The 16451-nt window shown below is 38.7% G+C and overlaps 1 long non-coding RNA gene across 2 annotated transcripts; it reads left to right on the top strand.

Annotated features, from left to right (window-relative positions):
• On the top strand, positions 13407-15959 carry LOC109232165. 2 transcript variants are annotated; one of them, XR_002068906.1, is made up of 3 exons: positions 13407-13792; positions 14756-15009; positions 15098-15959. It is a non-coding gene; the product is annotated as an uncharacterized LOC109232165 (long non-coding RNA). The 2 variants fall into 2 exon arrangements; XR_002068907.1 differs by having other exon boundaries at positions 13407-13823.

Raw genomic sequence — 16451 nt, 5'->3', positions numbered from 1 at the left:
ATATATATATATATATATATATATATATATATATATATATATATATATATATATATATATATATATATATATATATATGCTATGTATGCTATACTATACTATATATACTATACACACTACTAAAAAATAGTTGTTTACCGACAGACTTTTTTCTGTCGCTTATAGTAATTAGTAAGTGTATTAGTTGTAATTAGATTATAGATTGACATTACACTAAGTATAAGTCCTTTAGTAGTATCCTTAAGTAATGTTAGGTTTGATTCGACCGTAATTGATAATTATATTACGTAGAAGTGTATTAGTGACAATTAGCTTATATAAATTGATAATTACACTAAGCATAAGTGGATTGGCCGATGATTTATTCTAAACTCGTAATCACACTACCTCTCTCTCTCTCTCTCTCTCTATATATATATATATATATATATATATATATATATATATATATATAAAATTGATAATTACTGTAAGTAGAACTGCATTAATGGTATCCTTAAGTAACGTTAAGAATTAGGGAACTAGTGGTATCCTTATATAAGTAACGTTAGTGATTGATTAGCAGATAACATTGATAATGATACACTAAATGGAAGTGTAATAATGATATTTGTGAGAAATGTTTGTGATTGTTTATCTTTAGTTTGATAATTAAAGTAAGTGGAGGTTTATTAGTGGTATCGCTAAGTAATATTAGTGGAATTCTGAAGTAACGTTAGTTATTCATTAGCCTATACATTAATAATTATACTAATTAAGTATGTATTAGTATAGTCTTAAAAACTATTACTGATTCATTAGAAAGTAGATGCGTATTAGTGATATCTTTAAGTAATATTAATGATTGATTAGCCAATGTATCAATAATTAGACTAATTGTCACGACCCTAAACCCGGACCCGATCGTAATGGCGCCTCTCGTGAAGACAAGGCCAGCGACACATTCCCATTCCAATCTTAAGCAATAAAATAATAAGTATTAAGTCGTAAACCTGATAAAGTCTCAAAAATATGAAGTTAACAGTATAACTTGCGGAAAAACAAACCCAACACAACCCGATACCGGGGTGTCACTAGTCATGAGCATCTACTAAGGTCCGAATACAACTAGAGTCAAAAATGTACTAAATATAGTTTAATGAAATCGAGAGGGAGAAAAGCAGTGCTGCGAACGTCGGGCAGCTACCTTGCTAAACTCCGATGACTCTGCCTCTGAGCAACCAATACCCGCTACCGGGTTCAGAAATACCTAAATCTGCACACAAGGTGCAGGGAGTAAAGTAAGTACTTCCAACTCAGTGAGTAATAACAATAAATGAAGACAAAGTAATATCAAACCACATAAGGCACAACATTAAGCTAAAAGTGGCATAGCCAAATCAGTAAATATAATTAAGCAGTGAAATCTCATTAACATCCTTTAAACAGTTAAACAATATACAGGGAAAACAACTAAAAAGTAAACGCACAATAACTGCCCCTCGGGCACAGTAACAACAGAATCAGCCCCTCGGGCAATGTCACAGAACAATACCAGCCCATCGGGCCATATCTCATATCTCAATGGGTACCCGCGCTCACTAGGGGTGTACATACTCCGGGGGGGGGGGCCCTTACGGCCCAAGCGCAATATCAAGCCATCTCGTGGCATCATAAACAGGCTCTCAGCCTCATATAAATCTCAAGCCACCTCGTGGCGTACCATCTCAGGCCCTCGGCCTCATTATCATAATCAATGTATCACTGTTGCGGTGTGCAGCCCGACCCAAATGTGTCCTCACAACACAGGCCCTTGGCCTTACTCAGTCAGAATCTCATAAGCCCCTTGGGCCACAGTAAAATATGAAGCTCAGCTCAAAATATCTTTAAAAATATAATTTAATGTGTTTAAAACAGAGTAACATAGCCGAGTTTTGAAAATAGTGAAAATATAGCATGACAGAGCACCAGTATGAAATCAAACAGTGAGGAAACTATCATTTAAAATCCCCTAAGGGTTCAAACAGCTGGCACGAAGCCCATATATGGCGTTTAGTCCAAAATATAATAATATTAAATAATTAACTATCAAATACGTAGTAAAGTAATCATTCGGGATGGGCTAAGTCACAATCCCCAACGGTGTACGACCCCACGCACGTCATCTAGCGTGTGTCTCACCTCAACATAGCCGAATGCTGTGAAATTCCGGGATTTCATACCCCGAGGACAGCATTTACAATCATTACTCACCTCGATCCGGTCCAAACTCTATCCCGCGATGTCTTTGCCTGCACGAATCGACCTCCGGATGCTCCGAATCTAGCCAAGTTCAGATTTTTATCATCAAATTATGCTAAACGAATGAATTCCAATTGAAAAATATCGATTTTAAGCACAAAACCCGGAATCAGTCAAAACCCGACCCCCGGGCCCGCATCCCGGAACTGGACAAACTTTATAACAAAATGTTCTTCATCATTTCATGAGTCCGTACATATAAAGAACTCAAAAATCGGAGTTCGTTTGACCCCTCAAATCATCCCTAGAAGGTCTCATAATTTCAAGCCCTAACTCTACCTTTTTCTACAGATTTTCATGAATTAAACACCAATCTTTTGTTCCTTAATCACAAATAATCGAGTTTTAGGGTCCAAAACCCATACCTCAATGAAGAACAATGATTTCCTCTCTTCAAAATCGCCTCAATGCTCTTTTCCCGTTCAAAAATGGTGTAAAAGGGTTTAATGGTCGCGGAGTAGCCTTTTTAAAACCATCTGCCCAGGCCTTTAGATCCTTCTTCGCGAACGCGGTCAAAGCCTCGCGTTCGCGAAGCAAAAAATTACTTGACCAAGATTTCCTCTTTCGCGATCGCGACCAACCCAATGCGAATGCGATGCTTTACTCAGACAGACCTGCGCGATCGCGTTCCCCCTATCGCGAACGCGGTGAATTAAATTCCCTTGAAACTCAGCTGCCCACTTCTTCTACGCGAACATGACTACACACCCGCGAACGTGATGAACAGACGCCCAGCCCTCCGCGAACGCGGATCCTGCCTCGCGAACGCGAAGGCTAAATTTCCAATTTCCTCAACTGACCCTTCGCGAACGCGAAGGTCATTTTTCTGCAGCACTGACCTGCAATTTTCTGCAGGTTCTAACTTCATGGAATGGCCCGATTGACCACCCGAAACTCACCCGAGGCCCCCGGGACCTCAACCAAAGGCACAATCATATCCCATACCCTTATTCAAACTTGTACCAATCTTCAAAACACCTCAAACAACATCAAAACCACCGAAACACATCGAATTCAAGCCTAAGGTTCTAAAATCTTCTGCATTCCGCTTTTGATAAAAAGCCCAACCAAACCACGTATGAATGACCTGAAATTTTGCACACACATCCCAATTGACATAACGAAGCTACTGCAACTTCTGGGATTCCATTCCGACCCCTATATCAAAATCTCACCTATAAACCGGAAAGCGCCAAAAACTCAATTTCGCCAACTCAAGCCTAAATCTACTCCGGACCTCCAAAATACATTCTGATCACGCTCCTAAGTCCCAAACCACCTAACGGAGCTAACCAAATCATAAAAATTCCAATCCGAGATCGTATGCTAACAAGTCAAATCTTGGTCAAACCTTTCAAATTTCAAGCTTCAAACTGAGAACTGTTCTTCCAAATTCATTCTGATCACCCTGAAAACCAAAACCAACGATTTACATAAGTCATAATACACTACACGGGGCAAGTCATGCCTGAGAACTGGCGAGCAAAGTGCAAAAGCTCAAAACGACCGGTCGGGTCGTTACATCCTCCCCCACTTAAACATACGTTCATCCTCGAACGTGCCCAGAGTTGTTCCAAAAGCCAACCAATCGCCGAATAACCTTACCATGCATATACCCGGGGGTGATCCCACGTCACCCTATCTCATATAGGTCCGATAACACATTGTAACTGAAATTTCACGATCCAATCTAGCCCATAAACCATAGAACCACATTTCCACTTCTGAAATCATCAATACGATCAGAATCTCACATTTATACTGTGAATAAGTCCGAACAAGCTGTAACAAACCATATCTGTAACCTCAGGTGCAATTACATGACATACCACATAACTCAAACACTTGTAGCAATAACTTCTAATGATAGCAGTTGCTTAAAACATCCGAATTTCGATAATAAGCCTTTTATCAAATAAAGCCTCATTCCAACACTTCTGTATACCGCCAACGATAAATGAAACACATAGGGAGTCATAACCACTCCTCAGATCAACCATTCGTAAAGCCACTTCCCCTTTGGCAAGAACCATAGCAAATTTCTGAGCCGAACCTCGATATTATCCCTCCAACATGCTGAGACCAAATCTGTTTGTATTCATTGTGGATCCCAACAATCTCATCAAATTCCAACACGACTACTTTAGTGACATGACACGTCAATACATTCTAAAGTCACAACTTGTGCAATCCGCGCACCAATAAGCAACAACTTGAACGTACTCAAATCATGAAAATGACTCAAATGAGAGAGTTGTACCGCAAGCTCGCCAGTACCACCACACACAATGCTGGGAACCCGTCACACATCGTAGAAACAAAACATATGAATCTAGCTTGAAGGGTCATACCTCCACATAACTTCGCTGCAATGCGCGACCCTATCTAAACACTGGTCCACATGAAACATCTCAAGTCATTATGCTCGAAATCGACAACCACGCACAATTTGATGTCTAGAACCAAAGCAAATCATCATACCCACGGTGAAGCAAATAACATACACCACACAAACCTGAAAGGACATAACCGATATGCCATTCACCGAGCAACACCCAATTATTCTCCCCGCTCGACTTCCACTATGAAACCCCAATAGAACCACACCAAATGTGCCTATAACCAACAAATCATAACGCCTCGCAACACAGAAAGGTAACTCATAGATCTCCCCAGATTACTGATAAGCTCAATACCAATCGAATTAACACACCCCTCAACATTACAACTCGGAGCCAACCAAGCCAACTCAAGTTAGAACGCACACCCATATTGGCCTACTAATGAACCCCCTTATCAAGCAGTTCCTGAAGCTGCTCCTACAACTCCTTTAACTCTGCCGGTGCCATACGATACGGTGCCCGGCACCAAATCAATACCAAAATCAACAACCCGGTCCGGCGACATGCCCGACAGTAGGAAACATATTCGGAAGAATCCCTCATCACCAAAACTGAATCAATGGTAGGAGTCTCTACACTGACATCCATCTCGAAAACCCAAGTAAGAAAAATAGTCATTCCCAGCCATCCGCTGAATCTTCGAAATATAAAACCACCCTACTGGACCATAATCCGTCGAACTTCGCCACTCAGTTCGTGGCATTCTCGGCATAGCCAACATCGTCGCCTTAGCGCAATAGTCCAGAATAATACGACGCGGAGACAACCAGTATATACCCAATATCCCTCAAATCAGCAAAAGATCCACTCGGGTCTCCAAACCTCGATAGTCACTACACAGTGCCAATACATGCGACCCACAACCATAACATAACCTGTTTATGAGAACTCTCGGTCTCCAACTCCATATAGCACACGAATCACCATATCCGATCAAAATTCCACCGTCCGAGTATACAATACACCTCTAATACCCAATCATTCCCACGAGAGATACTCTTATGATTTTTCCGTGCCACCCAGCAAACTCGAATATCAACAGTCGATCCAACAAGAAAGTGCCGCAATACTACCGAAGTACCCTCGACTTAATCACATTGCCTCTTTCTGAAACATATACCCTCGTCAAATCACCCCAATTAGCAATACCATTTCCTTAATCATCTGAAGATTATTTCCCTAATCATCTGAAGCTCATTTCTCAATTTATCTGAAGTTGCCCGCTGCCTAAGAGTTTTATGACCTTCCTTTCAAAACTGAACCGTAACCTTGAACACGCAAATCTCAATCCTCCACAACATACCGCATATACCATACCATCCTAGGATAACATGAGAACTTCATCTCCCTTCCGAGCCACAAACATCTACGTACTCAACTAGTCAAGAACTTCATGATCTATGCACCGCACATCCTTTACCAATAACCACTCAAGTCATTCCACGGTTCTCATACACCCATAATGCATAGCATAACCTTTATTGAAATTTCCTTTACTCGAGCCATCCTCGGTCTCAATCTCCGTAAGCCATAACTGATTCACCAGTACGCCTCAAACTGGAACCAACATAGCATATAATCGTGCAATCAAAAACTCAATAGCAAACTCTCCCACTTGGCTCGAAGTCATAGGCCAAAACACACACATTAACTCATAATGCATATACTCTATTGCTGCCATAATACCATAGTGAGATTAAACTCAATCCTTCATCAGCTCGTGAAACACAGACCATCTAGTACTTTAAGTCTTCTGCAAATCTCACACTCACTCTCGTAACAGTTAAACCCACCCTCTTAAGCAACCCAAACTTAAATTTCAACACATATATTTCACTTGTAAATAAGATCTTCTAACAGACAACATAAGGATCACACAACTTCAGAACACTCCGCATGAGATAACCCACCTGTTTTGCCTCAAACTAACATTTCTGTATACCTTCCACCGTCATAAACATTACGCAGTCGCTTGATCTTTCTGAGTCTGAACTCATACCGCAACATGAAATTTACTTCACTCCCAACTAAGAAACATGAAAAGATTCTTCACACACCCATAACTCGGGGTTGTACCTCAAATCAAGATGGAAATCAAGCACCTAATAGTTCTTCTATCCTCCAGTAGACCTTTCTCGTCGCTTCTAAATCATATGAATACATCTCACGGTCATATCACACTCATGACGTAACTATCCAGCCATCACTTCAACTAATAGGGGCACTACCGAATATATAAGTTCAAAAACACGGCTCACATAATCAGCACCTCGATGCTCAAGCTATAGGTAAAAATCCGGCATAAAGTCCTCCAGACTGGCCCAACATCAAACACACAGAGATCACATCTCGTCCCTCGATCGGGGAATCACAAGCCATCGATGCACATCTGATACTGAGCGCTCCTTCGCGCATACGAATGCGTGGAAGGAATTCAAAGAGTTATATTTCAAGCTGAATCAAGGACGCACGATAAGAATTTCAAGAATATGGAGTTTTCCTAAAGGTTTTGCAGCCTCCCGAGGATAAATACAGACGTCTCAGTACTGATCCGCGAGACTCTACTAAACTTGCTCATGACTCGTCAGACCTATGTAACCTAGGCTCTGATACCAACTTGACACGTCCCTAAACCCGGACCCGGTCGTGATGGCACCTCTCGTGAAAACAAGGCCAGCCGACACATTCCTATTCCAATCTTAAGCAATAAAATAATAAGTATTAAGTCGTAAACTTGATAAAATATCAAAAATAAGCAGTTAACAGTATAATTTGCGGAAAAACAAACCCAACACAGCCCGATACCGGGGTGTCGCTAATCGTGAGCATCTACTAAGGTCCGAATACAACTAGAGTCAAAAATGTACTAAATACAGTCTAATGAAATCGAGAGGGAGAAAAGCAGTGCTGCGAACGTCGGGCAGCTAACTTGCTAAACTCTGATGACTTTGCCTCTGAGCAACCAATACCCGCTACCAGGTTCAAAAATACTTGAATCTGCACACAAGGTGCAGGAATAAAGTGAGTACTTCCAACTCAGTGAGTAATAAAAATAAATGAAGACTGAGTAATATCAAACCACGTAAGGCACAACATTAAGCTAAAAGAGGCATAGCAAAATCAGTAAATATAATTAAGCACCGAAATCTAATAAACATCCTTTAAACAGTTAAACAATATACAGGGAAAACAACTAAAAAGTAAACACACAATAACTGCCCCTCGGGCACAATAACAACAGAATCAGCCCCTCGGGCAATGTCACAGAACAATGCCTGCCCCTCGGGCTATATCTCATATCTCAATGGGCACCCATGCTCATCGGGGGTGTACACACTCCGGGAGGAGCCCCTTACGGACCAAGCGCAATATCAAGCCATCTCGTGGCATCATAAACAGGCTCTCAACCTCATATGAATCTCAAACCACCTCGTGGCGTGCCATCTCAGGCCCTCGGCCTCATTATCATAATCAATGTATCACTGCTGCGGCGTGCAGCCCGACCCAAATGTGTCCTCACAACACAGGCCCTCGGCCTTACTCAGTCAGAATCTCATAAGCCCCTCGGGCCATAGTAAAATATGAAGCTCAGCTCAAAATATCTTTAATATGTGTTTAAAACAGAGTAACATTGTCGAGTTTTGAAAATAGTGAAAATATAGCATGACTGAGCACCAGTATGAAATCAAACAGTGAGGAAACTATCATTTAAAATCCCCTAAGGGTTGAAACAGCTGGCACGAAGCTCACATATGGCATTTAGCCCAAAATAGAATAATATTAAATAATTAACTATCAAATACACAGTAAAGTAGTCATTCGGGATGGACTAAGTCATAATCCCCAAAGGTGTACGACCCTACGCTCGTCATCTAGCGTGTGTCTCACCTAAACATAGCCGAACGCTGTGAAATTCCGGGGTTTCATACCCTCAGGACAGCATTTACAATCATTACTAACCTCGATCCGGTCCAAACTTTAGCCTGCGATGCCTTTTCTCGCGTGAATCGACCTCCGTATGCTCCAAATCAAGCCAAGTTTAGATTTTTATCATCAAATTATGCTAAACGAATGAATTCCAATTGAAAAATACGATTTTAAGCATAAAACCCAAAATCAGTCAAAACCCGACCCCCGGGTCCGCGTCCCGGAACTGGACAAACTTTATACTAAAATGTTCTTCATCATCTCACGAGTCCATACATATAAAGAACTTGAAAATCGAAGTTCGTTTGACCCCTCAAATCATTCCTAGAAGGTCTCATAATCTCAAGCCCTAACTCCACCTTTTTTCTACTGATTTTCATGAATTAAACACTGATATTTTGTTCCTTAATCACAAATAATCGGGGCATTTGCATCTATACCCGCTTTTTGTGCCACATTTTAACCTGTGCCCGCTTTGCAAAAAAAATTACAAGCGTACCCGCTTTTTCGCATAACTTCAGCACACGGGGCTGAAGTAGCAAAGGCAATCACACAAAACTTCAGCATTTTAGTAGCCGGGCCTGAAGTTCAGCTCTAGAGCTGAAGTTTTTGTTTTGTAACATGCGAACTTCAGCTCTAGAGCTGAAGTTTTATTTTATAAGTTTTTGTTTAGTAACCGGGCTGAAGTTTGCCAGTTATAAAATAAAAACTTCAGCTCTAAAGCTGAAGTTTGCCAGTTATAAAATAAAAACTTCAGCTCTAGAGCTGAAGTTTTTCTTTTGTACTGGAAAACTTTGTCTTTGTAACCCAGAAACTTCAGCTCTAGAGCTGAAGTTTGCCAGTTATAAAATAAAAACTTCAGCTCTAGAGCTGAAGTTTTTCTTTTGTACTGGAAAACTTCAGCTCTAGAGCTGAAGTTTTTGTCTTTGTGACTGGAAAACTTCAGCTCTAGAGCTGAAGTTTCTATGTTGTAACTAGAAAGCTGAAGTTTCTATGTTGTAACTAGAAAACTTCAGCTCTAGAGCTGAAGTTTTTGTGTTGTAACTGAAAAACTTCAGCTCTAGAGCTGAAGTTTCTATGTTGTAACTAGAAAATGAGAAGGAGAATGGGGAGGAGAAAGGGAAGCTGAAGTCTTTTAAAAAGTGTGTACGGGTGCAAACAGAAAGACAAAGCGGCTACAGGTTAAAAAGGGGCGCCGAAATAGGGCGCCCCGTGCAATTTTTACCAAATAACCGAGTTTTAGGGTCCAAAATCCTTACCTCAATGAAGAACAATAATTTTCTCTCTTCAAAATCGTCTCAAAGCTCTTTTCGCGTTCAAAAATGATGTAAAAGGGTTTAATGGTCGCGGAGTAGCCTTTTTAAAATATTCTGCCCAGGCCTTAAAATCCTTCTTCGCGAACGCGGTCAAAGCCTCGCGTTCATGAAGCACAAAATTACTTGACCAAGATTTCCTCTTTCGCGATCACGACCAACCCAACGCGAACGCGATGCTTTACTTAGACAGACCTTCGCGATCGCGTTCCCCCTACCGCGAACGCGGTGAATTAAATTCCCTTGAAACTCAGCTGCCCACTTCTTCTACGCGAACGCGACTACACTCCCGCGAATGCGATGCACAGACGCCCAACCCTTCGTGAACGCAGATCCTGCCCCGCGAAAGGGAAGGCTAAATTTCCAACTTCCTCAACTGACCCTTCGCGAACGCGAGGACCCTTTCGCGAACGCGAAGGTCATTTTTCCGCAGCACTGACCTGCAATTTTCTGCAGGTTCTAACTTCATGGAATGACCCGATTGACCACCCGAAACTCACCCGAGGCCCTCGGGACATCAACCTAAGGCACAATCATATCCCATACGCTTATTCAAACTTGTACCAATCTTCAAAACACCTCAAACAACATCAAAACCACCGAATCACATCGAATTCAAGCATAGGGTTCTAAATTCTTCCGCATTCCGCTTTTGATCAAAAGCCCAACCAAACGACGTCCGAATGACCTAAAATTTTGCACACACATCCCAAATGACATAACGAAGCTACTGCAACTTTCGAAATTCCATTCCGACCCCTGTATCAAAATCTCACCTATCAACCGGAAAGCGCCAAAAACTCAATTTCGCCAATTCAAGCCTAAATCTACTCCGGACCTCCAAAACAAATTCCGATCACGCTCCTAAGTCCCAAACCACCTAACGGAGCTAAGCAAATAATAAAAATTCCAATCTGAGATCATATGCTAACAAGTCAAATCTTGGTCAAACCTTTTAAATTTCAAGCTTCAAACTAAGAACTGTTCTTCTAAATTCATTCTGATCACCCTGAAAACTAAAACCAACGATTTACATAAGTCATAATACATTACACGGGGCAAGTCATGCCCGAGAACTGCCGAGCAAAGTGTAAAAGCTCAAAACGACCGGTCGGGTCGTTACACTAATTAAGTAGAGGTGTATTAATAGTATTCTTAAGAACTATTACTAATTGATTAGCTTATACATTGAGAATTACACTAAGTAGAAGTGTATTAGTAATACCAGTAAGAAAATTAGTGATTGATTAGCCTATACGCTGAAAATTCTACTAAGTAGAAGTGTATTAGTAGTAATCTTAAGAAATATTACTCATTGATTAGTTTATAAAATGATAACTACACTAAGTAGAAGTGCATTAGTGATATCCATAAGTAATATCAGAATAATTACACATAATATTACACATAAATTATACAGTAAGAAGAATTATTGTTAGATTTTTGTAAAATACTAGTCTTAGGGTACGCGCTTTGCGCGTGTATCCTATATCAATAAATTAATAAGGGGAACGTAAAGTCGAAATGACTTATATTTTTTTTACAGCAAATAATTTAATATAGAACATTGGTTTGAATTCATAGTAATTTGTTAGCTAGAATTTAATTAATTTAATAATTTAATAATTGATAGTAATTTGTTAGCTAGAATTTAATTAATTGGCAAAGATTGGTGATTGTTTAATTATCTTAAATATTAGCAATATAGTTAATTAATATTAATAATTTATTAGGCAATTAATTGATAATTACATTAAGTAAAAAAGGCAATTAATGGATTGCAAGGTATAGAGACTTCCACCCAAGGCGAGGCGATTGATAGTTCGGCTATATCATCTATGGAAGAGAAGATCGCAAAGCTCACAACAGAGCTTGAAGAGACCAAGGCTAGAGAAAAGGAGAGATTTGATACCCTTCAAGGTCAGCTAGAAAGGAGGGACAAACAATTTGATCTCCTTCAAGGTCAGCTGGCCAATCTTCTTGCTAGTGGTGCTTTCCCCATTCCCCGGTCTCCTCCTTCCCCACCTGCCGACGATGAAGGTCCTAGGACCGAAGATGGAGATGATGCTGCATAAAAAACTCATTGAATGTTGTGTATTGTTAAACAAAGTTGTGAACTTGTCAATATTATGTTGTTGGTTATTTGAATGATGATTATATTGTTATTTTGTTATTGAACACTTTAGTAGTTGTTGTTGTGGTTATTAGTTGTTGGTTAATTGATGTTGTTGTTGGTTATTAGTTGTTGTCATTTTGTTGGGTTGAATGGTTGAATGGCAGCAATGTAAGCTGACATTATAGGAAGTATATTGGTTTAAATTGGCAGGTGGTGTAGCTTAAAGCAGCCATTTTCTGCCCAGTTTTTATCCAGATTTCTGACCGAATTCGGTCGGAAACTAATTTTTTTCCCCAGAAATTCATAAAAGAAATTATGAATTTATATTTACTTTTTAAATAAATTAACATTTTACAAATATTTATTTAATTAGATAATATTATTATTTTCTAAAAGTTCCGACCGAACTCGGTCGAAAAAACTAAAATTAAAAATAAAAATAAATAAATAATAATTTTCCNAGTAGTAATCTTAAGAAATATTACTCATTGATTAGTTTATAAAATGATAACTACACTAAGTAGAAGTGCATTAGTGATATCCTTAAGTAATATTAGAATAATCACACATAATATTACACATGAATTATACAGTAAGAAGAATTATATGTTAGATTTTTGCAAATCAATTTAATATTATGTACATATATGGTGTATATATATATATATATATATATATATATATATATATATATATATATATATATTGTACATACAAGGGAACTTTTTTTAAACCTAAAAGCCAAAATTGCACATACGAAATTTATATAAAAGCAAAGAAATGATAAAGAAATACAATTCTTACAAAAGTAGACAAAATTATAAAGTATCATAACTCCAATTTCCTGCAAAATATTGGTTAAAACACCCGACCCGCTAGTGATATTGTCTGTTTTGGACCTAGGCCCGCACGGCTTTTAAATGCATCATTAAGGTCTAATATCCCGTTTACTTATATACCCAACATCTCTCCTGTATTTTGTTGATATAGGATTCGCCTAAGGTGTCACAATTGGTCACGAAAAGAACTTATAAACAAGTTACCAATAGCACTGAAATATACAGTATTCTTTTGACAAACAAAAAGACTTTATGAATACTTAAGGTAGATCTTGAGATTGGAAATTATACAGTGTCTATATATTAGATTATTTTTATTGTGTATATATAGTATATGTTAAATTTTTTAATTTTAACTGTACTTGTTATTTTTTATTTCGCTATCCCTTGGTGAAATATTTGACTTGCCACTGTTTGTGATGCTAGAATGAGTGAACATAACTTTTGTCCTTTTTCTTGAAATCTTTTCCTTCCCTCATTTCTTTTTCTTTTCAATTAGTAATTAGTAATTGATAATAATAACATGCAGCAAATCTTCACAGTACCAAAACACCCGACCCGTTTCTGCAGATCTTCTCTCAACAAAAAACCTAACAATGTCGCCAAACAAGAGAACCCTAATGCCCAATCCGAAAACCCTCTTTTCCACACATTAACTGAAAACCCAAAAAGGGTTAAACTCAAAATCGTGTGGAATCTCTGAAGGAGCTCTGAACTCGGTGGCTTTCTCACGCCGGTCTCTTTCTCTTTCACCCTCGCCGGATTTGAAAGCTTTCTCAGACCACCCTCGCCGGATTCAACCCAAAACTTGGTGCTGGTCTTGGACTTGACCCTTTCTCTCAGCAAATCATTGAATCTTGGCTTCAACAATCCCACCTCCTTCAGCAAACCACCTTGCCTCTTACCGTTGATCAAGTACACATCAAGAATCCCATCTTTTTTAACAGTTAGTATATTTTGCTCTATTTACTTGAGAGTAGCTATTTGGTTTTACAGTTAGCTGATCGAATGTGTTTGCTATTTTTTTTTTCTTTTTTTTTTCTTGTCTGCTTTGTAAGATACTGTTGCAATAGTTTTTTACCCTGTTCCGTCAATAACATATTGTCATAAAGTTCAAGAATTAAATTTTTGTAGTTAAATTAATACTTTTATTTGTTGTTTTGTTTGTTAAACCAAATTGGTACATTTTCCCCCCAAACATGGTATATAACAGTTGCTAATTGTTTTTGTAATTAGTATTGTTATACACTAGTATCTGCACTTTGCAACTAGGCTTAATCATGACTCCTTGTTTGCCCATTTATATTACTCAATATTTAACACTTGTTTCTGTAAATGAAAAAACAATTATTTACTTCTCTTGTCGCTGTTCAATGAGTATGCGCTTTTGGGTTGTAATTTGACTAAAAAATAAATTCATTCATAGTTCTACTATCAGAAGAGTCGGAACTGTTATTTACTCCTCTTGTACACGCAGACACATTTTTAGATTCTTGGATTCCTGTTATGTGGTTGTAAGAACAACTCTTAGCTATTAACCATATTTTAACTGTCTAAAGCTATCTTTTTCCAGAGATTTACTTTGGCACTAACATTACCTCATCTTTTTTCCCAATAAAAATTTTAATAGACACAGCTGGACCTTGAGAACTTATTACTTCCAATAAGCTTTTGTGCACAAATCTTGTTTGAGTTGGAGATTCTCTTTGTCAATTTTTTTTTCTCAGAATGTGGCAGTAGACATCTATATATGAGTTAGTGTAATTAGTATTGTTAGTGTAATTAGTATTGTTAGTCTAATTAGTAGTGTAATTAGTATTCTTAGTGTAAGATGGTCAAGCCAATTCCTATTATTATGTTTGCTATTTCCACAAACAGAATTGGTTCTTCACAAACCATATGAGAAGTACAAATGCCGTAAGAGACTCTCTGATTCCTTCAGCTCCGCTCGAAGGGTTAAAAAGAAGCCTTCATGGGTTCTAGCGGATGTATGGGTGGAACTGAAGAGGTATTGGACCACCGAGAAATTCAAGAAGCAGAGTGAACTGGGAAAGAAGGCCCGAGCATCTGAGAAGGGTGGCTCCTTGCAGTGTCTGGGTTCAAGGAGCATAGGGGATACGAGAAGACAACTAGTAATTCCTTAAAATATTTCGGTCTATTTTTATCGAACTATATTTATATATATGTTAATTTCGTTAACACGTTTTATTATATTTGTAGGAAAAAAATTGGGGAGGAAGATGAGTCGTAATGAGTTCTTCATGGAGACTCACATCCGGAAGAAGAAGGCACCGACAAATCCAACTAGATGGGTCGAGGACCGGGTGGAGACTACACATGTAAGTTTCATAACTACTAAAAATGTTTATTATTTTATATAGTTAGTAGTTTTCTATCTTCTAAATAAAGGGTCGCTACAAGATCAATTTGGATGAGTACACTCGGAGCTTGCCACCGAATGAGCAAGGCGAGCGACCGCCCATTTCAAACGAAGAAGAGGAGAGGATATGGTTGGATATTGTCGGTGGTCCTTAAAAGGGGATAGCATAACGACCTTTCAGATAAATCGTTTTGGCGCTACAAGGTTGGATTGCAAGGTATAGGGACTTCCGCCTAAGGCGAGGCGATTGACAGTTCGACTATATCGTCTATGGAACAGAAGATCGCAAAGCTGACAGCAGAGCTTGAAGAGACCAAGGCTAGAGAAAAGAAGAGATTTGATACCCTTCAAGTTCAGCTAGAATGGAGGGACGAACAATTTGATACCCTTCAAGTTCAGCTAGAAAGGAGGACCGAACAATTTGATCTCCTTCAAGGTCAGCTGGCCAATATTCTTGCTAGTGGTGCTTTCCCCATTCCCCGATCTCCTCCTCCTTCCCCACGTGCCGGCAATGAAGGTCCTAGGACTGAAGATGGAGATGATGCTACATAAAAAAAACTCATTGAATGTTGTGTATTGTTAAACAGAGTTTTGAACTTGTCAATATTTTATTATTGTTGGTTATTTGAATGATGATTATATTGTTATTTTGTTATTGAATATTTTAGTAGTTGTTGTGGTTATTAGTTGTGGTTGTGGTTATTAGTTGTTGGTTAATTATTGTTGTTGGTTATTTGTTGTTGTTGGTGGTTATTAATTGTTATTTTGTTGGGTTTTCATGGTTGAATGGCAGCAATGTAAGTTGTCATTATAGGATGTATATTGGTTTAAATTGGCAGGTGGTGTAGCTTAAAAGCAGCCATTTTCTGTGCAATTTTTACCCAGATTTCCGATTGAATTCAGTCGGAAATTAATTTTTTTTGCCCAGAAATTTCAAATAAATTCTCCATATTATTGAAATTTCCGATCGAATTCGGTCGGATATTTTCGACCAATAGCGGTCGGTACACGTTTCCGACCATTATTTTTTCGTCCAATTAAAATTGGTCGAAATATTGCGGACGGAAATTACCTGATTTGTAGTAGTGATAGTAAATGCAGAAAGTAATGAACACAAATATTTTTGCGTAGAAAACATCCGGCTCAAAAGTTAAAAAAAATTACGACATACTACTCAGTAGGATTTTTCCAACA

Source organism: Nicotiana attenuata, chromosome 9, assembly GCF_001879085.1.
Source record: "Nicotiana attenuata strain UT chromosome 9, NIATTr2, whole genome shotgun sequence".
Lineage (NCBI taxonomy): Eukaryota > Viridiplantae > Streptophyta > Magnoliopsida > Solanales > Solanaceae > Nicotiana > Nicotiana attenuata.
The sequence above is the reverse complement of the archived record's forward strand: the minus strand, read 5'-3'. Positions and strand labels throughout refer to the sequence as shown.